Source organism: Elephantulus edwardii, unplaced genomic scaffold (genome assembly GCF_000299155.1).
Source record: "Elephantulus edwardii isolate Elephantulus edwardi_28Jun2011 unplaced genomic scaffold, EleEdw1.0 scaffold00123, whole genome shotgun sequence".
Taxonomy (NCBI): Eukaryota; Metazoa; Chordata; class Mammalia; order Macroscelidea; family Macroscelididae; genus Elephantulus; species Elephantulus edwardii.
In genome coordinates, this window is record NW_006399873.1 from 2,435,412 (window position 1) to 2,463,410 (window position 27,999).

Here is a 27,999-nt window from a genome sequence, read left to right on the forward strand (position 1 = left end):
CAAACCCAGATTATCTCAGCACAGCAAATTGACAGAAGAGTGCTATAGATTTAGTGACTTAGAAGCGTGTTCCTCCAAAATACACTAACAAAGGATTAAAATATAATCTCTCAGGCACAATTTTTAAATACAAGGGCCTAGCAGGAGGTCTTGTTGACTCTAAACAAGAGACTTTAATAAAAAAACAACCAAACATTCCACAATAACCCTCAACAAAAGAGTCAATCTTATATTTTTTTTAATTTTTTTAAAACGGATTCCACTTTATTAAATAATGTCAAGGGCTATCTTGGCACTATCCATACAGGTCCTCTGCACAGGCCACAAAGGGTTAAGCTACTGCCACAGGCCAGATTGTCCTCCTTTGCTCTGGGCTGCCCTCCCCTCGTTTGTAGGCTGAGGCCCTCCCTCACTGTGCACCTCCTTCCACAGAGGGCTGAGGACTTCTGGAGTGGTCACCTGCAGGAGCTGCGCTCTTTGCTCACACAGTCATCCTGGGAGGTGGTGTCCCCATTCCCCATCATTCCATTCATCCTCCACTTCTTCCTGAGGTGCACCATGCCGTCACCTTCAGACCCTGCTCACACTTGGAGTCGGACGACCTGGAGCTGGACTAGCTAGAGGAGTCTCTGGAGATGTCACGGGCGATGCACTTGCACTCCTGAAAGTCAACTCGAGTCAGGCAGGACAGCCAGCTCAGAGTGCTCCTGTTTGAGGATCCTATACTATTTCTTCCATAACTTTGGTCTCCCTCTTACTGTCTTGTGCAATACCACAGGAAGTTGGAGCTACTGGCAAAATTCTCTGTGATGGCGATTGTGGTGTCAAGATTGAGAATAATATATCACCAGCCTCCTGGTACAAAGACAGTCTCTCCTGGTTTTTCTAAGATTTCCAGGGGTTTAAGTTCGTGTGGCCAGGTTGGCAGCTGCGACCATTGATAAATGACATTAAACCAGGTGATAGTTTTGTCCTGCTGGTTGCCTCTTTCCTCTCACCTTGATGAGGTCCCCGGGTGTGGTGGTGGGGAACAGACACCAGTGCTGTGTCCCTGGACCAAGGCATTCCAGGCGCTTGTGCACAGAGCGTCGATGTGGATTCCTGTTCTGGATCGAAGTGGTCCCATCACAAACCACCTGTAAAGGGGCCGACGCTTCTCCCCTGCGTAAAGGAACAGATTATCAGTGAAAAACTTGTCTTCCAGGAGTTGTACCCCACACAACTATTACGAGAGCTTCTCGCTGAATCCGGCAGCCATGGAGGATAATGTGAAGAGAGCAGACTCTTGCAGCTGTCAGTGGAAGAGTCTGTGGAGTGGTAAGAGAGACTTTACAAGCCTGTGGTTCTACTGAATGCCCAAGAGGGCTGGTCTGCCCAGAAGAAGTTCCAGGACTCTGGAACGTCTCAAGAGGAAATACCAGAATCAGAAGTTCAAGTGCAGGGAAGATAATGATGGCTACTAGGTGAAGATGAAGATGAAGTACTACATTGAGTACATGGAGAGCACCAGAGATGACAGTTCCCTGTACATCTTCGACAGCAGTTAAGGTGAACAAAAGTGCCCATTTTACAGAGTCCAGTCACTTCCCCCAGTCTCCAAAATGGAGACAAAGGCTTGGCATTAGAGACAATTGTCCTTCTGGAGGTCTTGTTGACTCTAAAGAAGAGACTTAAATAAAAACAATGAAACAATCCACACAGATCCAAAACCAAAACAAGAGCACCTTTGTACAAAGTATAGCTGCTTCATCAAAGTTCATAATGGAATGCAAGAGCTTAGCATTGGTTGTTTCTGTGTTGTTGTTGTTTAGTGTCATCTATTTTAAATTTGTTCTATAACTATTGTCCTTTCTTAAATTCACAGAGCTTCCACGGACATGTTTAGAAAGTGGATGACACTCCTGTTTCCAAGCACATCATAATCTGTGAGCTCTGTCAAACATTGTCAACCTTGTTAACCATTATGGCACTTGACAGACCAATGGGACAACATTCAATATCACAGAAATCCAAAGTTACCTCAATACAGAGGAATGCTGTACCACTTAGGAGTCTTCATTTAAAACAAGGGAATTTTAAAGGTTACAGGTCCATTTATGAGGCTCTCATTGGTTCCCAAGAAGAGGCTTCTGGCCAGTCAAAAAGTTACTGGATGTTATTTTTTTGCCAATGCCTCAGTGCAGTTTGAACGTCTTTTTTTTTTTTTTTTCTTTTTTACCATTGGTTCTCAAATATGTGTTACTTCTTAAATGTGAAATAATTCCATTACAAATAGATAATATAGCTACAACAGTCAAGAAGTCAAAAGAGTAATTGTATTGGGACAATCTGTTGTCAGGTACATCTCCAGAGTGCTAAAAAGCAATGTTTTTCTAGAAACTAAAGTGCACGTAATCCTGGCCATGGCCTTCACAATTAATTGTTATGCTTAAAGAGTTGGACAATGACTAAGGATAATAGAAAAAGAATGAATGCCTTCAAATTGTAGTGCTAGAGTAGAGTCTTAAATATACCATGAATTGCCAAGAAAACAAATAGGTCTGTCTTGGAGAAAATGAGATCAAGTTTTCCCTTTTATGTTAGTATTTTTAAACTCTATATCACATACTTTGGGCACATGTCAAGGAAAGACCGATGCTGGGGAAGGACATCCTGCTTGGAAGGGTGGAGGGACAGCACAGAAGAGGAAGATGCAGATGAGAAGGATTGATACAGTAACTAGGGCAATGAAGGTTGTTGGTGTGTTGGAATTAGTGAGACTGGCTCAGGACAGGGCAAGGTTCAGAGCTGCTGAACATAGGGTCTCTATGAATCGCAGGCAACTCAAGAGCACATAACAACAATATAGATACAATGTGACTCTTGTAGCCTAGTAGTACAAAGTTGTGCTGCCAACCTATAGATATATGATTGTAATGCACCAGCACCTCCACAGGAGAAACATAGGCTATCTCTTCCCATATGATTTGCAGTCATTGGTATGTATTTGTAAGTTGAGCAATTAATAAGGAAGATGGAAAAATGACTGTTATTTATTATATGTTATTATATAATATGTTATATATGTATTATATGTTATATATGTTAGATAATATGCTATATATATGATATATGTTATTGTGAAGAGTGTACAGATACCATGATTTATCAAAAGAATTGGAGAAATACAAGCAGAACTCTTCGTAGAGACAAAGATAATGAAATTTTGTCTCACATACTTTAGGCATGTTGTTAGAGGAGAATAATTCTTCAAAAGAAAACATGTTTTGAAAGATAGGGAGTCAACGAAAGAAAGGAAGATGATCAAGGAGATGAGTACTGTAACAATAGACCCTAATGTTGTTCAGTACACATTGTGAAATGGTACAGGACAGGGCTAGTTTCCAAACTGTTGTTTGTTGGCTTATTATAAAATATAATCAACTCAATGGCACCTAACAGCAATATAAGTCATTCCTCCCTTTTTCCCTTTATTTTTTAGAACAAATTAGCTTCTTTGTTCTCGAAATCTTTATTAGAAACTACTCTAAAATTACTGTTTCATTGGAAACAATGCCACTACCTGAAATTTATAAAAAATTATAGAGCAAGTAAACTCATTATGTGTATGAAACTAAAACTTACTTAAAAGTAAGAAACATCATTTATGTTTACTTCTCTTAATCATTAATAATAAAAGGTAATGATGAGCTCTGGTGGCATAGTGGCAAGAAGCTATATTGCAATATCAGAGTTGTGCAGTTTGAATCCACCAGATGCTCTGCTTGAGAAGGAGGAAAATTCTCCTCTTGTACCAGTCAGATCCAATTTGATGGTACACACACAAATAATAAGAATAAAAGGTACGTTATACATTTATATATTCAATTTGACTCATAAAAATCCTAACAGAAATTCAATATGGATTGAGGCTCAATGTCAAGAAGACAAAGATTCTCACCACTGGACCAATTGGCAGCATCAGGATGGATGGTGAAGAGATTGAGATTGTTCACAGCTCTAATTTGCTTGGCTCCACAATCAACACTCTTGGCACCAGCAGCCAGTAAATTAAAAGATGTATTGTCATGGGAAAGTCTGCTGTTAGGGACCTCTCTAAAGCCTTCAGGAACAACGGTGTGTTTTTGGAGACAAAGGTGTGTCTGGTACAGGCCATGGTCTTTGCAATCACTTGTTATGCATCAGAGAGTTGGACAATGACTAAGGAGGATAGAAGGAGAATTGATGACTTTGAGCTGTGGTGCTGGAGAAGAGTATTGAAGGTACCATGGACTGCTAAGAAAACAAACAGATTCATCCTTAGAGGGTTAAACCCGGTGGCTCCTTGGAGGCAAGGATTCTGTGGCTTTGTCTAACATAATTTGGACATGTTGTAAGGAGGGACCGGTCTTTTGAGACGGACACCATGCTTGGTAGGGTGGAGGTACAGTGCAGAAGAGGAAGGCCCTCTAGGAGGTGGATTGATTCAGTGACTGGGGTAATCGGGATGGGCGTGTCAAAGGCAATGTGATTGGCACAGGACAGAGCAACATTTAGAGCTGTTGTACATAGGGTCACTATGAGTTGCAAGTGATTCGATGGCAAATAACAGCAACAACAACAACAACAGAAATTTACCTGAAATTAATGGTATTCTAGGTCATTGAGCTAAATGTTAAGAAGGAAATCCATGTTTTGTGAAATAAAACTACCATTTTTCTTGTACAACAAAAGTGTGAATTGTTGATGTTGCTGTTGTTGTTATGTAGTGCCATTGAGTTGTAGATGACTCATAGCAACCCTATGAATGAAATACCTGAACACTTGTATAACTTTCATCATTTCTCCAAGTTCATAGAGTTTCCAGAGGCAAGCTATTTCAAGCTCTTTCACTCCTACTTCTAAGCTTGTTTTAAATGGGAAGCTCCACCAAACATTGTCTACCATGGCTAACCATTATCACATTTGACTCATCAGTGTCACAGTGTTTAGCATCACAGCAACCAGGAGTTACCTCTGTACAGAAAATGGACAGACCAGTGTTATACCACTTAGAAGAATATTTGACCAAAAACAATTAAAATCTGGCCACAGATTACAATCACCTACCTTTGGCTTGGTAGCATAACTTTCTATCCATGAGGCTACTAAGCTCTCTCTATGTTCATGTTTTTGTTAAGTGTGGATATCATGGATAAAAAAAAAACAAACCACAATACAAAATTATAGACAAGTTTATTAACAATGATAAGGGTTTAAAATTCAAATCTCCCTACCACAAAACTATAAACCATCAGATAATCCAGAGCCTAGAATGAGGCCAGTGTAAAGATTAATTAGGTTGCAAAGTGAAAGGAGGGATAACAAAATGGAAGCAAACTTCATAATCAATATGTTGTTTTTTATGCCATCAATTCACCTGCAATTCATAGCAAACCTATGTACAATAGCTCTAAATTGTGCTCTATCCTGATCCCATCTCATTGTCTCTGACGACACACCTACCCCACACAATCCTGGTAAATCCGCTTTATTATTAAAATATCAAATCATTTTCTTTGGGGCCTTCCTCTCCTTCCCTAACCCCCACTCTTCCAAGCATGATGTCCTTCTCCAAGTACTTGTGTCCTAGTCACATGCCCAAAGTGTGTGAGATGGAGCTTCAAAATCCTTGCCTCCAAGGAGCAGCCTGGTGGCCCTCTCTCCAGAGAAAAACCTGTTTGTTCTCTTGTCATTCTATTGTATAAATTAAATATTTAAATGCAGTATTTTTAAAAACACAACTATTTGCAAAAATAAACTCAAGATTCCATATAAAGATAAGGTGGTGGTGTTATTCCATGCTGTCCAGTCAAAGTAAACCCATAGTTTACCCTTCAGTGGGTTTGTCAATCTCATGGAAAGGAAGGGCCCATCTTTCTGCAATGGAGCAGCTGATGGATTCAAATCACCTGTCTTGGGGTGGCAGTGAAATTCCTTATCACTAGGTCACCAGACCTCCTTCAACATAGGATACGAACCTTTAGTTATGTACTTCTGGCTCACTCTAATTTTAAAGAAAGTTTAAACATATCATTATTTGTAAAGAGGCAGCCATCTGAGTGCTTCATTTTAATTAATGATTCATTTGGCACTGTTGTTCAATATTATCCAGTTCACCATCACTCATTATTGGACCTATGAACAACAAACCAATACCCTGCCCTAGCCTACACGATCCTTAAAATTTCCACCATACTCAAACTTATTGTTTCAGTCACTCTGTCTATCCATCTTATCAAGGATGTTCCTCTTTAACTCTCTACTTTTCCAGGCATGATGTCATTTTTCTAAGGAAAAGCCCCTGCTGAAAATATACTTAAAGTATATGAAATGATGTTTAATTATCTTTACTTCCAAGGAGCACCCTGGGCACAATTCCTGAAGGACAGACAGATCTAGTCTATGGCAGCCCATGTTCAATAGTCTTTGCCAACACTATAATTCAACAGAATAGATTTTGTTAAGTCTTCCTTGTCCATTGTCCAATTTCCATATGCATATGAAACAATGGAAAATTTCATGACTTGGGTCAAGAAAGCTTTATTCTTCAAATAGATATGTTTACTTATTAAAACATTAGAAGCCCTTGACTGTAGATGTCCTCCAATGAAACATGTTTTTTGATTTCTTGATTACTGTTTCTATTATCACTAATTTGCAAATATATTGGATAAAATATATTCTTACCTGAAACATTAAGTTTTGGTCCCCTTTTAAATGTGTACCAAAGAAAACACCTTCTCTTTATCATCCAGGCTCTCTTCTGGAACTTTAGTCTTTCTTATTTTTAACTTTAAGAAATTAAAGGGTGGAGAATGATAAAGAAGCAAAAAAATGTAAAATAGGAAGGTAAATAAAGCAGCAAAGTAATACGACATAAGATGTGATAAGAATTCAAAGATGAGCTAATTAAAAACCATTGTAATAATATGAAACAAAATCTTGCAATGTTATATTTTCACAAATAAAATAATAAGTTAAAAACATCCTCAACTGAAGTTACTATAGCCAGCCATTCCTTCTGCATTCCTAACAAAGTCATCTAAGTTAACTTTCCAGTGTGGAGTCCTAATCAATGTAAATTTCAGAGTACTTGGCAAAATAATTTAAAGGAGAAATAAATGTCCCCAATCTGTAAGTATTCTTTTCACCCTGTTGGGGAAAGTTTTTGATGTGCACAGAGATTTTCTCTTTAGAAGGTCCCATGCATCAATTTAATCTTCTTTAGATTGTGCATTTCTGGTTGTATTTGGCACTTTCTTTATACCTTGGACTAGCACTTCTAAGCTTGATCCCAGTTTGTCTCTTAAGAACGTTACCGTCTTTGGCTGTACTCCCAGGTCTCTGATCCACCTTGAGCTGATTTTTGTATATGGTGTGAGATGTGGATCCTGCTTCAGGTTTCTGTAGGTAAAAGTCCAGTTTTGCCAGCACCATTTATTGAAGAGGTTTTCTTTTCCCCATTTGATAGATTTGATTTCCTTGTTGAATATCAGTTGACTGTAGATAGCTGGGTCTATTTCTGGGATCTCAGTTCTGTTCTGTTGGTTGATATGGGTGTCATTGTACCAATACCATGCTGTTTTGGTTACCATTTCTGTACACAATAGGTTTGTTTGTTTGTTTATTTATTTACTTACTTACTTATTTGTTTATTCATTCATCTATCTATCTATCTATCTATCTATCTATCTATCATCATCATCTATTTTTTTTACACAATAGGTTTTGAGATTAGGCAGTGCTATACCTCCATCCTCGTTTTTGTCAATTCCTGGAGCCTTATATTTTGCAAAGTACTTCAGATATGGACAGAAGCTCACCATCAAGAATATAAAGATTCTCATCACTCAGTCAATTGGCAGCACCATGATACATAAATAGATTGAGCTTGTTAACAATTACAGGTTACTTAACATTCTTGGTACTAGCAGTCAGGAAATCAAAAGATGAATTGCATTGAAAAATCTGGTGTCAGGAATCTCTCCAGAGCACTAAAAAACAATGATGTCAGTCTGGAGACTAAGGTGTGCCAGATCCAAGCCATGGTATTTGCAATTACTTGTTATGTACCAGAGAGCTGGGCAATGACTAAGGATGGCAAACGAAGAATCAATGTCTTTGAGTTGTGGTGCTGGTGAATAGTCATGGACTGCCACGAAAACAAATAGGTCTGTCTTGGAGGGTGAAACCAAGTTCCTCCTTGGAGGACAGGATTTTGGATCTGTGTCTTACCTACTTTGGACATGTGATGAGGAGCGACTGGTCCTTAGAGAAGGACATCATTCTTGGAAGGATGGAGGAATAGCACAGGAGAGGAAAACCCTGGTTGAGATGGATGATAAAATAACTGGGATAACGAGACTAGGCATATTGGAGTTAGTGAGACTGGCTCAAAGACTTGATAGGGTTCAGAGATGCTATACATACGGTCACTATGAATCGCAGGCAACTCCACAGCACATAACAACAATAGCACTAGAAGGAAATCACTCATTCTTCTCCCGTGGAGCAGATAGTAGCCTCAAACTATTGATCTGTGGGGTGGCAGTGCAGCATCACTAGGTGACCGGAGCTTCTCTGTGGAGATAACTGCCTCTGAAAGCCCTCCAGAGGGATAGCTATGGGTCTGTACTGACTCTATGGCACACAACAGCAACAACAAAAATCTGAGAAATTAGATTATTACAAACAGCATCTGACATCAGGATTAAAGAGTCATTAACAATTTTTGATATGCAATCACACAATCTGCAGGAACTAAGTTGGACTGGAAATTCTTACTGATGAAGATTAGAGAAGGTAACCTTCTGTATGCCTCATACAGACAAAAATTTCATATGACAAAAATTAAAAATTCCCACAACTCTATCAATAAGTCAAATTATGATAATGAGAAGTTGCCAAGGATTTCTTTTATGCAAATACTGAGTCTATGTCCATGGAAGCAGTGATAACAATTAAAACAAAAACCAAAACCAAAAACACCAGCATACACACACACAAACAAACAAAAAAAGCCCCACCACATCCCACCAGAAACCTCAAACAGAACAATGCAGTGCATTTGATGAGTCTACTATAAAGGATCTCTTTATAAAGCAACAACAACAAAAGAAGGATGTCACTCTGAGAACGTAGATGAACCTAATTCAAACAATGTTATTCAAAAGCTACATAATGGATAGTGAAAAAGGAGATTTTAGTAATGGTATTAGTGAAGAATATGGGGAGGGATTAACATACCAAGGATAGCCAAAAGTATGACCAAATCTATGTTGAAAGAAATAGTTCCCATAATGCCTTTCTAAAGAATATATTTTTTATCTTTTACTGGTATACTTACAAAGTTTGTAATCGTTGTTTTCCACATCTGATATTTCCCATTTCCTTTACTCAGCTCTCACTCTACCCATCAAATTATGAGACCCTATAATTACCCCTTGTCCATCTTTACCCCTCTCCTTCTCCTCCTTTGATCCTAATACATGAGTATGTTATCTTTTCACTCTGTTAAAAATGTTTTTTGTCTTGGGTTTGGTTTTTTTGTGTGTGTGTGTTTGTTTTTTTTAATGCACACAGAGACTTAATCTTTAGAAGATCACAGTCATCAATTTTATTCTTTTCAGATTATGCATTTCTGGTTGTATTTGGCAGCCTCTTCATACCATAGACTGGACTGTCTAAGCTTGATCCCAGTTTATCTCTTATGACCATTATGGTTATGGGTTTTGTTCCCAGGTCTCTGATCAACCTTGAGTTATTATTTTTGTATATGGTGTGAGATGTGGATCCTGTTTCAGCTTTATGCAGATAGCAGTCCAGTTTAGCCAGCGCCATTTGTTGAAGAGGGTGTGATGTCCTAATTTGATAGGTTTTATTTCTTTGTCGAATATCAGTTGACCAGATAGATGGGTCCATTTCTTGGTTCTCAATTTTATTTCATTGGTCTATGTATCTTTGATTGTGTAAGTACCATGCTGTTTTGGTTACTACAACCTTATAGTAGGTTTTGAGGTCAGCGAGTGCTGTGTTTCCCACTTCATTTTGTTTTTCAGAAGTGCTTTGTTTATTTGAAGTCTCTTTCCTCTCCAAATAAAGTGAATGAATTTCCTTTCCATCTACTCGAAAAATGAATTTACTCTTCTTTCATGGGTGAGATAATATCTCATAGTTGATTTGATTTACATCTCTCTTAAAGCTAGCAAGCAACAAATGCTGGTGAGGTTGTGGAAAAACTGGAACCCTTACTCACTGTTGGTAGAAGTGTAAAATGGTGCAACCACTGTGGAAGGCAGTATGGTGCTTTCTCAAAAAGTTGCAAATAGAGATACCATTTGACCCAGCAATTCCACTACCGGGAATATACCCCAAAGTGACCACAATTGCCACCCAAACAGATATATTCACACCCATGTTTATTGTGCCTTTGTTCATGACAGCAAGTAGTTGGAAACAACCTAAGTGCCCATCAAAAAATGAATGGATAAAGAAGGTATGGTATACTACGCTGCATTGAAAAACAAGGAACTCATGCAATATTATTCAAAATAGATGACCCTGGAGGACTTTATGCTGAGTGAAATATTTCAGTCACAAAAGGACAAATACTGCATAGTGCCACTGTTGTAAAACAGGACTGATATCAGGATTGGGGGGAGACTAAGAAAGATGGGATAAATAATGTATACTACTTTGAAACATGAGGGAGAAAACTGTTTAAAAGGGACATGTGATTAGGTGTTACTATCATGACAGAAGTCCAGAATGAAGGCTACATAGTGGAGTGGACCTGAGGGGAGGCATTGTAAAACAATGAAAGAATTTTTCTTTTACTTTTCAAAGAGAAGAGTATATTGTATGGGAAGGGTGGGCAGGGAGAAAAGTGCAACAATGAATGAATGGAAATCCAAAGTCTCTGTAAATTTTCATTGAAATTAATAATAAAAAACGTGTAATAAAAACCAAACAAACAATCCAAGAAATGTTTCCTTGTTTTTTTCTGATGACTACCTCCTGGTTCAAGTATAAATTTTGCATAAGCACAATCAAATGTTCTGGAATTCCCATTCTTCTGAGAGTTAGCTAGTGTTTGTTGTGATCCACACAGACCTCTTCGCATAGTCAATGAAACACAGATAGACATTCTTTTGGTACTCTCTGCTTTTAGCCAAATTCCATCTAACATTAACTATAATATCTCTAGTACCACAACCTCTTCTAAATTCAGCCTGCATATCTGGCAGTTCTTTCTTGATGTGCTGTTCCAGTCATTTTTGGATAATTTTCAGCAGAATCTTGCTTGCATGTGATATTAATGTTATTGTTTGAAACTTTCTTCACTCTGTTGGGTCATCTTTCTTTGGGATGAGAATAAATATGTAAGATTGTATAGAGAGAATTGAAAGAAAAAAACTATGTTGTTTTGTATTTTTAAAAGACTTTTTTGAAAATCATCAAGCCTTGAGATAATGAAAGTAAAACCTGAAACAACTGCAGCTCAGCATGTTTAATAAAGATATATTTCTTTGTTAGAGGGGTTTATTTTTCATCTTGAGAACAATTTGAATTTACTTTCTTTGCCCTAAGGAGTAGAGTATAAAACAGAAAACCATTTAATCAGTTTTGTCAGAACACAGAACACAGAAATATTAGGTAGAACCTTAAAAAAGGGGATTTGGAAATATAGTGAAGACAGGTATCACCCAATAAATTTATTTTATTTTTAGTCTCAAGAGTAGGGAAAGCTTATGCATTGAAACTATGTTATTGTCATTTTCTGCTCTCGATTTGGAACCAACTCATTGCTGAATCTCTGGTAGATGTTTCAGAAGCAGTTATTTGCTCTGGAGATGATTGCCTATCATCCTAGTGGATTTAAACTATGTGGCTTCACAGCTTCTTACCATTAGGCCACCAGAGCTCACTAAGTAAATATATTTACACAAAATGAGGAGAAGTTTCATATATTTTTACTAAATAATGTTTTAATTTTTTTCTCCTTTATGCTCTTCTAGTATTCTGAGTCTTTATCTAAAGTAGAAGCAGAAACAAGAAGAAATATGTTCATTTATAACTGTGCTAACATTATAATTTAAAGAACGTAAACATACCAAATAATATATGAATACAAGAATGCAGGAGAGGAGGGAAAATGGTAAAGGAGAAGAGAGACTAGTACAAATGTATGTAAGAAAAGAGGGATGGATGTAACCAAAAAAAAGTGATATTTCCTAGATTCTCACACAAAATTTTTATTTTAATCATTTAGAGAGGTGAAATTTAAATGCAATGTCAAATTAGATTTCTATATGTCATGTTGTGTTATATGCAATTACGTTAAAATTAGTATGTGGTGATGTGAGCCAAAGAGTTTAATATTTATTTACATATTTATTTATTTTAATTTTTTTTAGCCATTACAGCAACCTTAACTATAGACATATGGACGTTAAAATCAGCATAGTCTTGCTAATCATCAACAGCTGAAGCATGAATATAAAGAGAGCACTCTCTACACTAGAAGGTGTATAAAAACACCAACACAGAAGTGGCAAAGTGACATGCTTAAGTTTCCTGCCACATGCAACCTGTCCCATTGCTCACCAGTTCCTTAAAATAAATCCAAACCCCCCAAAACAGCCATTATACCTAGTTTAAAGAGTCATTCCACTGAGGGGTCTGAGGTTCTAGACTACCTTCTAGCAAATTTGAAACCTTAGGACACAGAAGGATTGGGGAACTATGCCATTGATGGCATTGTTAGTAGAAAGTATGGACTTATACAACCACTTAAAATTTTGGGAAAGCTTCTCATAAATGGTTGTTGTTGCTGATTGCCTTCCCGTTGAGCATGACTCATAGTGACCCTATGAACAAAAGACCTGAAACCTTTCTATAACTATCGACATTGATCAAAGTTCATAGAGTTTCCGGAGGCACCCGCTATTAATCTTAGCAGGACAGATTATATTAAAAAATTAAGACAATTTTCAGTATATATCAAATTTTTAATAGCCAGTGTCCTAAAATATGTGTGAAAGAAAAGTATAATTATTAATGGCTCCTTGATTAATTAAATATAAATATAAAAAAATTTCTATGGGAAAGGCTCTTTTATGTTGAATTTAAAGAAAAATAAGCAATACCATTTACTCTGGTAGTTTTCAAACTTTAATAGCCACCAAAATAACCTGCAAACTAAAATAGGAAATCAAATTGATTGCTATTATTATCATAGTGACTTACATCAAATTTCAAAGGAGAGGTTGTAAAAAAGTATAACAGGAAAAGACTGTACAGCTTTTTCCCTTGGAACAACTGGAGGATTTGTGTCAAGAAAAATTTGAGGCCTTTGAGTTAGCAGTGCAACTTGATACATGCTATAGCACCAGAGCTCCCTAAATCACTTGTTGCTGTTTTTGTTAGGTGTCATCAAGACCACTAAGACTCATAGTGACCATATGAACAATGGATTGAACTTTGCTCTCTCCTGTGCCATCCTCGTCATCACTACCATACATGAGCCCATTGTTACAGTCATTGTTTCAAACAATCTCATTGAGGGTGTTCTTCTATGCGAACCCTCAACTTTTCTGGCACGATGTTCTTTTCCAAATATTGGCTCCTGAAAACGTGATCAAATTCTGGTACAAAATTTTATCATTTCCCCTTCAAGAAAAATTCTGTCTTCACTCTCTCTAAAACATATTTGTCCTCTTGGCAGCCCATGGGATATTTAGCACTCTTCTTCAGTATCACAATTTAAACTCATCAATTATTTTTCTGTCTCTATTCACTGTCCAACTCTCAGGTGCCAATAAGTAATTGAAAAGACCATAGTTGGAAGTAGGAGTAACATTCACTTCCTGAAAAAAAACATGTCTACTGAAACTATGAACTTTGATAAATGTTGATAGTTGTAGAAGGGCTTCAGGCCTTTTGTTTATAGGGTCGCTATGAGTCATGCTTGACTCGAAGGCAATCAACAACAACAACAACATAGTTGTATCAGGTGTACTTTACATTAGTTTTTAAATTTATATCATGGATCTTTAAGCTGCGGAGATAAACTGTCTTTTGATATTCTGATTGTCGTTGTCAAATTTGTTGAATTGTAAATACAATTCATTCTGCTAAATTAGTCACAGACTAGTTACTAAAAGGCAGATATTAACAATATCTCAAATGTTTGATCTGTTCTTTCATTCCATGATTTATGACACCAACTGTTTCTCTTTTATTCAGTTGTTTTCACTCCTCAATGTCCCTTGTGTTCTGTGGTTCTCCGGAAGATCTCATAGAAAATTAAACCTCTCAGAGAAAAGACTTATATGACCATGGGTCATGAAGGTGAATGTTGCACAGACTTGTGAACAGGCCAGGATCCTGTACACTGTCACCTTCTGTGCATATTCTGTGTCCCAGGAAAGCTATCATTATAGAAACTCTATGAATGACTGCTTTGATTTGTCTATCCTGTGCCATCCTCATACTTTATAACACACATTGCAGCAGTCCCTACTTGTCAATCCATCTTCTCTTTTACTCACTCTCCACCTTTCTAAGCATGATTTCTCTCTCCAAGGAATAACTTCTTGTAGGAAGATGCCCCAAATCTTTGTGACACAAATCTTTACCATCTTTGCTTCAAAGGGGCACTCTGACTGTGGATTCTCTAACACTTGTTTGATTTTCTTGGTAGTCTGTTTTTAGTAGTTCACTTTTTGGGGTATTCAGTAATCTTCAACATTATTGCCTCAAACATCAGTTCATTTTCTGTCATCCTTATTCACTGTTTAGCTCTCTGATTTAAAACCAATGATTGAAAAGGCAATGGCCCAGATCAGGTGCACTTTTGTCCTCATACTGACATCATTGCTCCTCAATAATTTGGAGATATCCCTGCCTACAACATGTCTCCTGATTTCTGAGTGTTAGTAACAAGGGTGTTGCTGTAGATTCAAGTAAGATGCAGTTGTTGACATTTTTAATCTTTTCTTCAACTATGATGATGCTGCCTATCAGTCCATGTGGTAAGTATTTTTGTTTCTTTATGTTGAGATGCAATCCATATTGAAGGCTGTGTTATTTGATCTTCTACAGAAAGTACTACAAGTCTTCCTCACTTTCAGCAAGCAAGGTCGTGTCATCTGCATAACACTGAAGAGTTTTCTTCAGATCTTGATGCCACATTCCTCTTCATAGAGTTCAGATTCTTGAATAATTTGATCAGCATAGGGATTGAATAAGTATGGGAAGAGACAATGATGAAGCACACATTTCTTAATTTTAAACCATTCACTGTCCCCTTGCTGAGTTCATGCAATGGTTTCTTAGTCTACTTATAGGTTTCCTATAAGCATAATTACTGTTTTGGGATGATCATTCTTCTCAAAGTTAGCTGTAATTTGTGGTGATCCACACGATCAAATGCCTTCACATAGTAATTAAAGTATAAATAGTCTTTGGGAAATCTTTGCTTTCAACCAAGGTCCATCTGGTGTCAGCAGTGGTATTCCTGGTGCCAAGGGTTCTTCTAAATCCTACTTGAACTTCTGGAACTGTTTAAAAAGACCAAAATAGATGTCAGATAAGAATGAATTGTGGACTGGAGAGTTGAAAAGCCACAAAAAAGGGGAGAAATCAAGAAATTAAGGAGCTGAACAGAAGCTTTCAAAGGAGAGCACAAGAAGACAAAGCAAAGTATTATAATAAAATGACAGAGAGCTTGTCATTTTTATGTGCCATCAAGTTGCTTGTGACTCATAGTGACCCTATGAACGACAGCCCTAAACCCTGTTCTATGCTGTGCCAATTGTACTGTCTCTAACACACCTACCCCTTATTACTCCAGTCACTGAATCAATCAATCTCATGGGGAGTCTTCCTATCTTATCCTGTCCCTCCCAAGTATGATGTCCCTCTCAAAAGGGCCAAACTAGCTTGACATTTCTTAAGTTTAAGAAATTAATAACAAATTAAAGCCTCAAGTTGCAATACTTATGGAGCTTAGGGAAGAATATTTAATGATCCAGAAAATATTAAAAGGAGATGGAGGACTATAGAGAAACAATACACCAAAAACAATTGGCTGACACAGAAGAATTTCATGAAACAACATATGAGCAAGAGTCTGTGGTGACTAAGTAAGACACTCAAGCTGCTCTGAGGAAATTGGAAAAAAACAAGGCCCCATGAGTTGATAGCATACCAATTTACATATTTCAACAAACAGATGCTACTCTGAATGCACTCACCAAGTTGTACCAAGAAATATGGAAGACAACCACCTAGCTAACTGAATGGAAGAGAGATTCATATTTTTCCCATTCCAAAGAAAGATGACCCAACAGAATACAGAAAGTATCAAACAATATTATTAATATCACATGCAAGTGAGATTCTGCTGAAAATTATCCAAAAATGACTGGAACAGCACATCAAAAGAGAACTGCCAGATGTGCGGGGGGTTTAGAAGAGGTTGTGAAACTAGAGATATTATAGCTAATGTTAGATAGATCTTGGCTGAAAGCAGAGAGTACTAGAGGCATACCTCTCTGTGTTTCTTTGACTATGCAAAGGCATTTTACTGCGTGGATCACAACAAACAGTGGTTATCTCTGAGAAGAATAGGAATCCCAGAACACTTGATTGTGCTTATGTGAAAACTATTCTTGGACCAGGAAGCAGTATTCAGAATAGAACAAGGAAACATTGCATGGTTCAAAATAGGGAAGGGTGTTCTCCATACCTTTCCAATATGCATGTTACAAATCATCCAGAAGGCTGGGCTCTATGAGTTGGAGTGTGGCTTCAGGATTGGAGGAAGACACATCAACAACCCGTGTTATGAAGATGACCCAGTCTTGCTTGCTGAAACTGAGGAGAACCTGAAGCACTCATTGCAGAAGATCAAGGACTATAGCCTGCAATATTGATTGAAACTTAACATCAAGAAAACAAAAGTTCTTATCACTGGGCTGATTGGCAGTATATCGATAAACAGGAAGAGAGTGAGATTGTTAACAGCTTTAGTTTGCTTGGCTCCACAATCAACACTTTTGGTACAAGCAGTCAGGAAATCAATAGATGAATTGCGTTGGGAAATTCTGCTGTTAGGGACCTCTTTAGAGTACTGAACAGCAATGATGTCAGTCTGGAGACTAAGGTGTTCTTGATCCAGCTCATGGTCTTCACAATTATGTGCTGCACATCAAAAGCTGAATAATGACTAAGGATGATAGAAGGAGGATAGATACCTTTGAGCTGTGGTGCTGAAGAAGAGTATTGAATGTAACATGGACTTGTAGAAGAACAAATTCGTCCTGGAGAGGATGAAAACAGGCTGTTCCTAGAGGCAAGTATTCTGAAGGTCTGTCAGATATATATCCTTTGTGCTTATTGGTAGGAGGAACCAGTTCTTGGAGAGGAATATTATGCTTTAAAAGTGGAGGGACAGCACAAGATAGGAAGACCCTCAATGAGATCTATTGACTCAGTTGTTGGAGTAATGGGGGTATGTGTGTTATAGACAATAAGGTTGACTCATGGTAGAGCAAGGTTAAGATCTGTCATACATAGGGTCACTACAAGTCACAGGTGACTTGAGGGCACATACAAACAATATATTTTTCTAGCTTTTTGAAATGGCTTCAGCATTATTTTACTTACAAATTATATTAATGATTGTTGTTTTTGTGTAACATCAAATCAGAACCAGCCCTTAGCTGATCCTCTTGTGGGTTTTCAGAAGCAGTTAATTGCATGGGAGGAGATTGCCCATCCTTCGTCAGCAGAACATCTGGTAGTCTTGAACTGTGTGCCTTCAGGATTGTAGAAAAGCTTTTTGCCACTGACTGTCAAAGCCCCCTGATAGTAAGGATACTGTTTAATAATGTCTACATTATTTTGGCTCACTTTTCTTGGGAATGAAAAGAAAAATGGATCTCTTCTAGTCAGTCAGCCAAACAAGTGTCCTCCAAATTTACTAGCATAGACTTGTGAGCAAAACCAAGGCTGCATCTGTTAGATGAAACATGTCAATGGGTATAACATCGATTCCTAGGACCTTATTTTTTACCAGTACCTGCAGGACAATTTCACTTACTTCTTTCATTGCCATTGACTATTGTTCATATGTCACTTTCTGAAATATTTTAGTGTCCATCAATTCTTTTTGAAACAATTACTGTGTGTATTTTCTCAACCTTCTTTTGATATTTTCTGCATCCTTCAACCTACTACTCATTGTTGTTTTTGTTGTTGTTATGTGCTTTCCAGTCTCCTGCTATTCATTGCAACCCTATGTACAATAGCTCTGAAGCCTGCCCTGTCCTGAGCCAGTCTCACTGACACTGACTCGCTTACTCCCATTACTTCAGTTACTGTGTCAAGGCATCTCACCCACAGTCTTCTTTTCCTGTGCTTTACCTCCAACCTTCCAAGCATGATGTCTTTCACCTGGACCTGATCCATTCTGACCCGAAGTATGTGAGACAGAGCTTCAAAATTCTTGCCTTCAAGGGGCAGCTTGGTTTCATTTCCAGGATAAACCTGCTTGTTTTTTCAAAATGCCATTATAAATTCAGTATTCTTTTCCAGCACCACAACTCAGCAGAATAAATTATTATTATTCTGTCATCCTTAATTATTACACAGCTCTCTAATGTATAATTGAGAAGATCATGGATTGGTTCAAGCACAATTAGTGTCTAGACTGAAATCATTGCTCATCAGTCCTCTGAAAAGAGATCCCTGAAAGCAGATTTTCCTAATGCAATTTGTCTGGTTTCCTGACTCTAGTACCAAGAGTGTTGATTGTGGAACCAACCAAGCTGAAATTAACAACCTCAATCTCTTCTCCAGCTATCATGGTACTGCCAACTGGCCCAGTGGTGAGATTCTTTATTTTCTTAATGTTAAACTTCAGTCCTTAATTAAGATGATAGTCCTTAGCCTTACTCAGCAAATGCTTTACCTTCTTCTCAGTTTTGGCAAACAAAGTTGTTTCACCTGCATAGCACATAGCAGGAATGTTCCTCTAATCATGATATCACATTCCCACTCATAAAGACCAGCCTTCCAAATGGTCTATTCCTCAGTAGATTGAAAAAGTATGGAGCTAGGAAACATCCATGACTCACTCCTTTCCAAATTTTAAAACATACAGTGTTTCTTTGCTCTATTCTGACAATTGCCTTTTAGTCTAAATATAGATTTTGAATGAGCACAATTAAGTTTTCTGGGATTCCTATTCTTCTCAAGTTTAACCACTATTTTCTGTGATAAACACAGCCAAATCCCTTTGCATAGTCAATAAAACACAGATCTTCTGATACTCTGAGTTTTTAGCCATGATCTATAGCCATCCATTGATGTTGCAACTCATGGCTGAAATTTTTTTTTAAATTCTCTCAGCTTTAGAAGTGGCTAGAAATGTCTTCTCTTTTTATTCTCCAATTCCAGCTCTCTACACATTCTATCATAACACTTTCCTCAGTCTTCTTAACCTGTCCTTTGAAATCTTCTGTACAGCTTTTTCAGTTCAACATCTCTTTCTTTTGTTTTGGCTTCTCAATGCTCTAGTACAATTTTGGTTTTTATAGTTTAATTTAATATCTACTGGTTTATTTATAATATTCGTATACATTGTTTTCCACACTGGGTCTTTCCTACTTGTTTCACACCTCCTCCATTAATCAAATTGTGTGAACCTATGATTAATCACCGACCCTCCCACCCATCCTTACCCCTCGGCTCCCACTCTATCCCCTCCCACCTTGGATCCTCATACTTGTTCTACAATAATGGTCCTATAGAGTATTTGTTCTTATGATGCTGAGTTAGTTCACATAGCACTATGTTATCTAATCCTTTCCAAGTTAGGTAGTAGTTTAAAAATCATTACTCCTGTGTGCTGCATAGTATTCTATCATGGGATTGTACCATAAATTTCATTCAATCCATTTAATTATGGTTAGACATTTGGGCTCTTTCTATGCTCTTGCGATGGTGGATAATGCTGCTATGAACACTGGTGTACAAGTTTCCCTTTACGCCTGAGTTTGCATTCCCTTGGTTTATATTGCAAGCAGTAAAATAGTTGAATCATATCAAACAGGGAATTCTGCCTAATCAACAACCTGCATGGAGAAAGAATTTCATGTTCTAATTCATAGTCAATGTACATAAATATCACATAAAAATACTGTTTGATATTGTCAAAATATTAGATAAAAGGATAAAATTGTTGATGGCTAAGTATTTTTGAAAATATTTTCATTATTTAAAGTTTAGGGAGCTCTGGAAATCTTGTATAAAACTGTCATTCTCTTTTGACATCCATTTTATTGAGAGTGTGTGTGTGTGTGTGTGTGTGTCCCTTCTCTACTGTCTTTGTAATGACTTTTTCCTCTCTTCTTAATGATATTCTTGATGTCATCTATTTCTTTAGAGATAAGCATCTGCTTCTAGAAACAAATCCAGTCTAGAACAATTCAACAGCATGTAGTAATTATTATCTTCACTTGATTGGGTTCTTGTCAAACTCATCCCTGGCCATCTCTAACTAGGTCCAAATGGGTATCAGTCACAAAAGCAAGAATTCCCACTTCTTCCTGCATTTCATACTTCTGGTACCTTCACTCAATTTTAAGCCCTATGTGGGATCAAGTCAATAAATCATAGCTCCCTACTCTAGAGACCTCTGGTGGCCTCCTTGTAAGAAGCTTCACTGTAATCCCAAAGACATGTAGAATCAGAATACACTAGCTGCTCCAAGGGAGAGGGATGGGCAATATCCTCCTATTAGATTTACTGCCTCTGAAAACTTGCCTGGAGGTTTTGCTAAGATCTGGTTCTGATTTAAAGACACACACACACACACACACACCCACACACCGCAACAATAACAACAACAACAACAAACCCAACCCTCCTCAAGTCAGCAACCCTTCTTCTCTCATCAGTACATACATGCATGCAAGGTCAAAAGTGGTAATAGACCATGTCCAAACTCAGTAGCTTCTACTCCAACTCCAGTGGATCCAGTTAGTCACCACACTCCTTAGCTCCTTTTAACTTCAAATCATGGAAAGTGGTTCTGATAGGCACTAACCTTTCCTTGTTATAGTTCATTAGACTTTGGTCTCTGACCCAGAGTCTCTAATCTCCCATTTTCTGTAGGTGAAAACTCTGCTTGGGTGGCAAAAAATTCCAGGCCTTTCTGCAGGACAGGTGCTGAGAATCTCCAAGCCTTCTCATGGAGCAGGCAGCAAGAAGCTTTGGGCCTTTGTGCGGACCTTTGGGTGCCTGATTAAAGACTTTACCTATGTAACATATATTCTGAGCTCTTGACTGCTGTTACTAAATACATTGGTTGTGTATCCAAGTTAAATGAAGTAATTGACAGTTTCAATTTTTTTCTTCCATAATGATGTTTCCTGTCAGTTCAGGGGTAAGAAATTTTGTTTTCTTGATGTTGAGATAAAACTCATATTGAAGACTGTAATGGTTTGTCTTCTGCAGCAAGTGCAACAAGTCTTCCAGTCCTCAGGAAATAAGAATGTACCATCTGCACAACAAAGGTTATTGAGGAGTGAGAAAAGTGAACTAAGGAAGAACTGTTGATGTTGGAAATCATGGAATGGTATGGCAGATCAAACATTTGAGACACTGTTGAATTGTCTCTTTTAGTAAATAATATGCTACTAATGTTAGCAAATTGGATTGTAAGTGTCATTCATATCAGAGCGGTGAGATTTACTTCAAAGGTCCAGAAATCTTGTAATGCATGAATTTCAAAAATGTAGGTAAACAAGAGAATGAGACATTTTGGCCTTTTTCTGAGATAAGGAACATGTATGGATTAATGCAGTCAATTACCCAAGGCAAAAGTTACTCATAGCATGTGAAATTAGTGGACATGGGGTTGCTGCAGTGAGGGGCTGAATGACTAAGGATTACAGAAGAATTGATGTTTTTAAACTGTGGTGCTGGAGAAGAGCATTGAATATCTCACTAACTGCCTGAACAAACAGATATGTCCTGGAGAAGGTTCAGCCAGAGCTCTCCTTGCAGGTTGTGATGACAAAGCTTCACCTCACATTCTTTCCCTGTGAGGAACAAAATGCCAATAAAGATTGTTCTTCCGGGCAGTAGGAGAGACAGCATCCAGATGTCTAGGGGACAGATTCCCAGGGGGGAATGTCTTGCTCATAGTTGACAATTCAATTTCATTGAACCAGTGTCACCAGATAGCCAAAATTGGCCCCTGGAGGAATAAATACATAGTCTTGATTGGGTTTTGCATATCCTGTAACAGATAAAAATTCCAAAAATATTAGTAAAAGATTGGAACAAAAGACACTGTATCAGTTTGGACAGCCAAGTTTTATTTTTGGACAGTCCAAAGAATTCAGCAATTGGCCAAGAAACATATTAAGTGAACATATTTTGTTGCTTACAACCTTTATAGTAATAATCTGATAGAAAAAATTTTAGTGAGGAATTTCAATATTTTATATAAGATTTGGCTTTGCCTTTACAAAGGATTTTGGCTATCAGTCTGGGGCTATTTCCAGGTTGGGAAGATGAGTGCAACAGCCAGATTCTGCAAAGGTGTGTTTTCTGGTTTGGGGTTGAGACTAGGATGTGGCTCTGACTCACAATAGGTTTTTTTTGTTAATTTCCTGAATAAAACAGGCTTGGAAGAAGGAGTGGCCTCCACTTTTGAAAAAAAGCTTGCCTCTGGAAACTCTGTGAACTTGGAGAAAAGATAAAAGTATTGAATTCAAGACTTTCATTCATAGGGTCACTATGGGTCATCTATGACTCTATGGTACTTTACAACAACAGTCTAAAATATGAAGGAGGGGGTAATGGTATCAAGGACTGGCTACTTGTCTTCAGGAGGGTGTCCTCATGCTCAGTTCCTCCTGAGTTAGGGAGTAATTTACAAAATCATTTTTTTGCATGGTTGTTGTATTGTTTAATGTTGTTGAGTCATAGACGACTCATAGCGACCCTATGAACGAACAGCCTGAGCACTGTTCATACATAGAGTTTCCAGAGGCAAGCCATTTTGGAAGTGGATGCTGCTCCTGCTTCCAGGCTTGATTTAGTGAGGAAGCTCCAGCCAACACTGTCCACCATGGGTACCCATTACCACGATTGGCACATCACTGTCACAGGCTTCAGCATCACAGCAACTTCCTGCAGAACACAAACCATTACAGTCTTCAATATGAGTTTTATCTCAACATCAAGAAAACAAAATTTCTTACCCCTGAACTGACAGGAAACATCATTATGGAAGAAAAAAATTGAAACTGTCAATTACTTCATTTAACTTGGACACACAATCAATGTATTTAGTAACAGCAGTCAAGAGGTCAGAATATACGTTACATAGGTAAAGTCTTTAATCAGGGACCTAACCAAATTATCTAGGAGCAGTGATATTAATTTGAGAAGTAAAGTGGACCTTATTCAGGTTATGATCTTTTCAATCATTTACGTTCCTGAGACTTGGACAATGACTAAGTATTACAGAAGAATTGATGTTTTTAAACTGTGGTGCTGGAGAAGAACATTGAATATCTCACTAACTGCCCGAACAAACAGATATGTCCTGGAGAAGGTTCAGCCAGAGCTCTCCTTGCAGGTTGTGATGACAAAGCTTCATCTCACATACTTTAAATATCTAGGAGAGGCTATTCTTTGGAAAGAGACTTCATGCTTGGGAAGGTAAAGAGATGGTGAAAATAATAAGACCCTCCTCATCCAAATAGATTGATATGGTGACTACTGAAATGGGACCAAGTGTATCAGAAATTGTAAGAATGATGTGGGAAAGGACAGGGTTCAGATCTGTCATTCATAGAAGTGCTATTATGTAAGGGCAACTAACAAAAAATCATGACTTGATCCTGTGACTCACATGACTATAGCTGATAAAGGCCAATGTTGTATCATTATCCTGTAGACTGTCAGCTACAAGCATTGACCGTCTATAAGCTTACTTCTAGCAGAGTGAGGCTTGCATCTCACCCTAATTCTATCCCTTCTGGTGGTCTAGTGGTAAGAAGCTGCAATTCTGAAGGTATGTGTTTCATATCTGCCAGCTGCTCTCAGGCAGAAGGATGGACAATCTCTGAAAACTCACTGGTAGGTCAGCTATGGATCAGTTTCAACTCAATGATAAACAACAATGCAATGTTGTTATTGTTGTTATATGTTGTCAAGTCTCCTGTGAAGAACCTATGTACAACAGCTCTGAAACATGCTCACACCTGAGCCAATCTTATTGCCTCATGTTGCAAACCACAACCCTTTACACAATGCCTGGAAGAAATGAACATAAAGAGACAAACGAACACAGAAGACAAGACAGGACTGCTGCAAAGAAAAACACACTCACATGACGGGAAAAGAAGTGGCAGTTTTGTTGTGCTGCATTTATTGGATTTTAAAGGGGTCTGAGCAATGATCTTATTTTTTAGGGTCTCCATACATAATAAACAGTGATCTCATATCTCAGTTTTCATAGAATCATAAAAGAAAAGTAGAGAAACAATCAAGCAAGGGAGGGTACACACTCTGTTCCTTATGATAGTTATTGCTTTTCACATGAAAGGAATTGGTGGAACAAAATGACTTAAGATACATGATTTACAGGAAGAAAGACTGCCAAGTTCCCAGCCCATTTGCAGGACAGAAGACAAAGGTTTCTCTTCAATATTAAACCAGAGAGTTACCTGTTTGCAGGCTGAACTCTCAATAACCCTGAAGCCCACCCACGTGCAGGCTGGACTTCCAATAATGGCATCAGGTCCTCCTCACCTCAGACACACCCACCCCCATTACCCTAGTCACTGAATCTATTCCTCTCATTGATGGTCTTCCTTTCCTGCCTTGTCCCTGCACCCTCCCAAGACTAATGACCCTCTCGAAGAACTGGTCTTTCCTTGCAACATGCCCAAAGTGTGTCAGACAGAGCTTCAGAATCCTTGTTTTCAAGGAGCAGTCTAGTTTCACCCTCTCCAAGATGAACCTATTTGTGCACCTAGTAGTCCGTTCAATACTCTCTTCCAGCACCACAGCTCACAGACATCAATTATTCTTCTATCATCCCTAGTCATTGTCCAGCTTCCTGATGCATAACCTGTAATTGTGAAGACCATGGCCTGGATCAGTCTCCAGACTAACATCATTGCTTTTTAGTACCCTGGAGAGTAAAAACACAATAAATATTTCATTGTTGTTGTTGTTGTGTTAAGTGTCATCGAGTCGTAGATGACTCATAGTGACCCTATGAATGAAAGACCTGCGCACTATTTATAGAGTTTCTGGAGGCAAGCCATTTCGGAAGTGGATGTCATTCCTGCTTCCAAGCTTGTTTTAATTAGGAAGTTTCACCAAACACTGTCCACCATGGGCAAACCGTTATCGCATTTGGCACGTGTGTCACAGTGTTTAGCATCACAGCAACCACGAGTTACCTCAGTACAGGAATGCACAGACCAGTGCTATACCACTTAGAAGAATGTTTGACAAAAAATAATTTAAACCAGGCCTGAGGGCCACAGTTTAAAATTGTCCACCTTGGACTTGGTAGTATAACTTTCTCTCCACTAGGCCAACACAGCTCTCTCTATGTTGTTGTTGTTGTTATTGTTATTAAGTGCCGTCAAGTTATAGATGACTCATAATGACGCTATGAATGAAAGACCTGAGCATTGTTCATATAGTTTCCTGAGGCAAGCCATTTCAGAAGTGGATGCCACTTCTGCTTTCAAGCTTGTTTTAAAATATTTAAAATATGTTATTACAAAATAAAAATTTAATTAATCCCTAAGAACAGTATTCTTAACACCAGTAGTCAAGTCAGGCTATCAAAAGACAAATTGCATTGGAAAAATCTGCTGTCAGGAACCTCTCCAGAGTACTGAGAAGCAACGATGTCAGTCTAGACACTAAAGTGTAGAATGAGTATGAGGATCCAAGGGCGGGGGTTTGGGAGGGGAAGGTGGAAGCACAGTGGCGAGGATGGGCAGCAGGGGTTAAACATAAGGTTGCACAATTCGATCGGTAGAGAGGGAATGAAGGAAATGGGAAAAATCTGGTGTGCAGAACAATGTATTCAAACTTTGTAAATAAATCAGTATAAAATAAAAAAATGCAATTGTAATGTTGATTTTATATCTATGTAAAATTTACAATTTCTGTTTTTCCACTTATCATGATATTTTCTATTGTTTTTGTAAAGGTCCTTTTAAATACAGGTGTTAGAAATGCAAAATGGTGAAACCCTATTCCAAATCAACTTAATGAGAAATTTTAAGCCTGTTAACATTTTGGTTCAGTTGATCTTAGATGGGGTTCTCCTCTTTCTCATTTTGTATTTCCTAGTAACCTGTGATTCTGATATCCTGGTTCCCAGATCACAGGGAAGAACCAATGTTTCACACACTTATTTATTCACAATATACTACATGTAACATTTCAACATATATGTTCACACTTTTTTTATTACTCCTGTGAGTTAGGTGTCATTACTATTTATAGATTACAGTGATGAGACAAAAACAAAAGAGCACAGCAAATAATGAAAAAAAAAAATCTTAATTCAAATGCCAGTCATCTGAAACTAAATTGTAAATTCTTTCTGCTGTTTCCAATTGAAAAGACAAATGAGCTATTATCAGTTTAGGGCATTTAAGAGAGAAGTGAGAAAAATCTCATGTTGTGAATTAGGTCTGAAATCAAAAGCTCTGGAATCAAAATAAATTATAGCCTTGATAAACAGCAGCAATAGTACAATTAAAATGGAACAGAACTGAATTTGTAATAATCAGTTTTGTAGTTTTTTAACACTTCGCACAGTAAAATAATATAGTGCCATAGACTACTGCTGTTCCCAATTGATCTATGTCCTATTGGATAAAAATAAAAATGTCAAGGTTCTAGCAAAACTGTTTATTCTATCTGCCATAAATACATAAATATAAATTAATTGTCTTTTAGAATTTGACATGGAAAATTTTGCCATTATCATTGTTAAATAATCTTCATACTAAATAGTAAATTTTTTTTAATTACATAAATTTAAAAATAAATGGGACACTTTAGATGTCTTAGTATTAGCATCTATTTCTCAATATATACTAAAATGTTTCAAAGTTAAATCATTTTGCCATTCATGGTTGCATAAAAACTGTAAAAATTCTTTTTCATCAGGCTTGCAAGTATAATTTGCTAAGACTGAAAATAAACTTATTTCTGATTATGCTACCATATAGATTGCATATTTAATTACTTTAAATGAAGAACTTATGGCCTGAGATACTCTCTAAATTGTTCTGCTATTTACTGAACAGACATAGCCAATCTCCTGTGGAAACCTGTAAAATCAAAACAGGGGCATCTGTTCTTCTGAAATAGCCAGAAATATCACTATAACAGCATCAGAAGCACACATTTTAATATTTGCCAAATGGTTTTTGGACTGTCTCCAAGGGATTTTATTACTGCAAACATCAGAAGATCCCTTCACTGCCTGTCTCACTCATCAGGACTCTAAAAGCATCTTTATATTAAAACGCTAATCCTTATGAATGAATAAATCCATGGCAGCTATAGAAATGTATTTTTTATGTATTTTCCAGGGATATAAGGGGAGTCACTTATGCCTATTTTGGCTATAAATATGTAACTGCAGGGTAAGTTAAATATGAAACATTTCTTGTAACTTGGATACGCCTTAAGAGAAATGGATGACTAGTGGCATGGTGCATGTTGTATAATCAAAACCTTGAATACTGTAAATAGTTAAAATACTCTGTTGGTTTTGTAAAAGATGGACAGTTTACTTACCTTAAATTTCGTAACCTTAAAAACTGATGAAGAATTGTAAGCCAGAATTGCCTTCATAATAGTAAGTCTGAAGTTTCCAAAGTGAACAATTTTTGCACACAT

General features: G+C 37.6%; 1 pseudogene; it reads right to left on the bottom strand.

The window, feature by feature from the left end:
- Window positions 1-455: 455 nt before the first annotated feature.
- On the bottom strand, window positions 456-27,999 carry LOC102868553 (annotated as a pseudogene).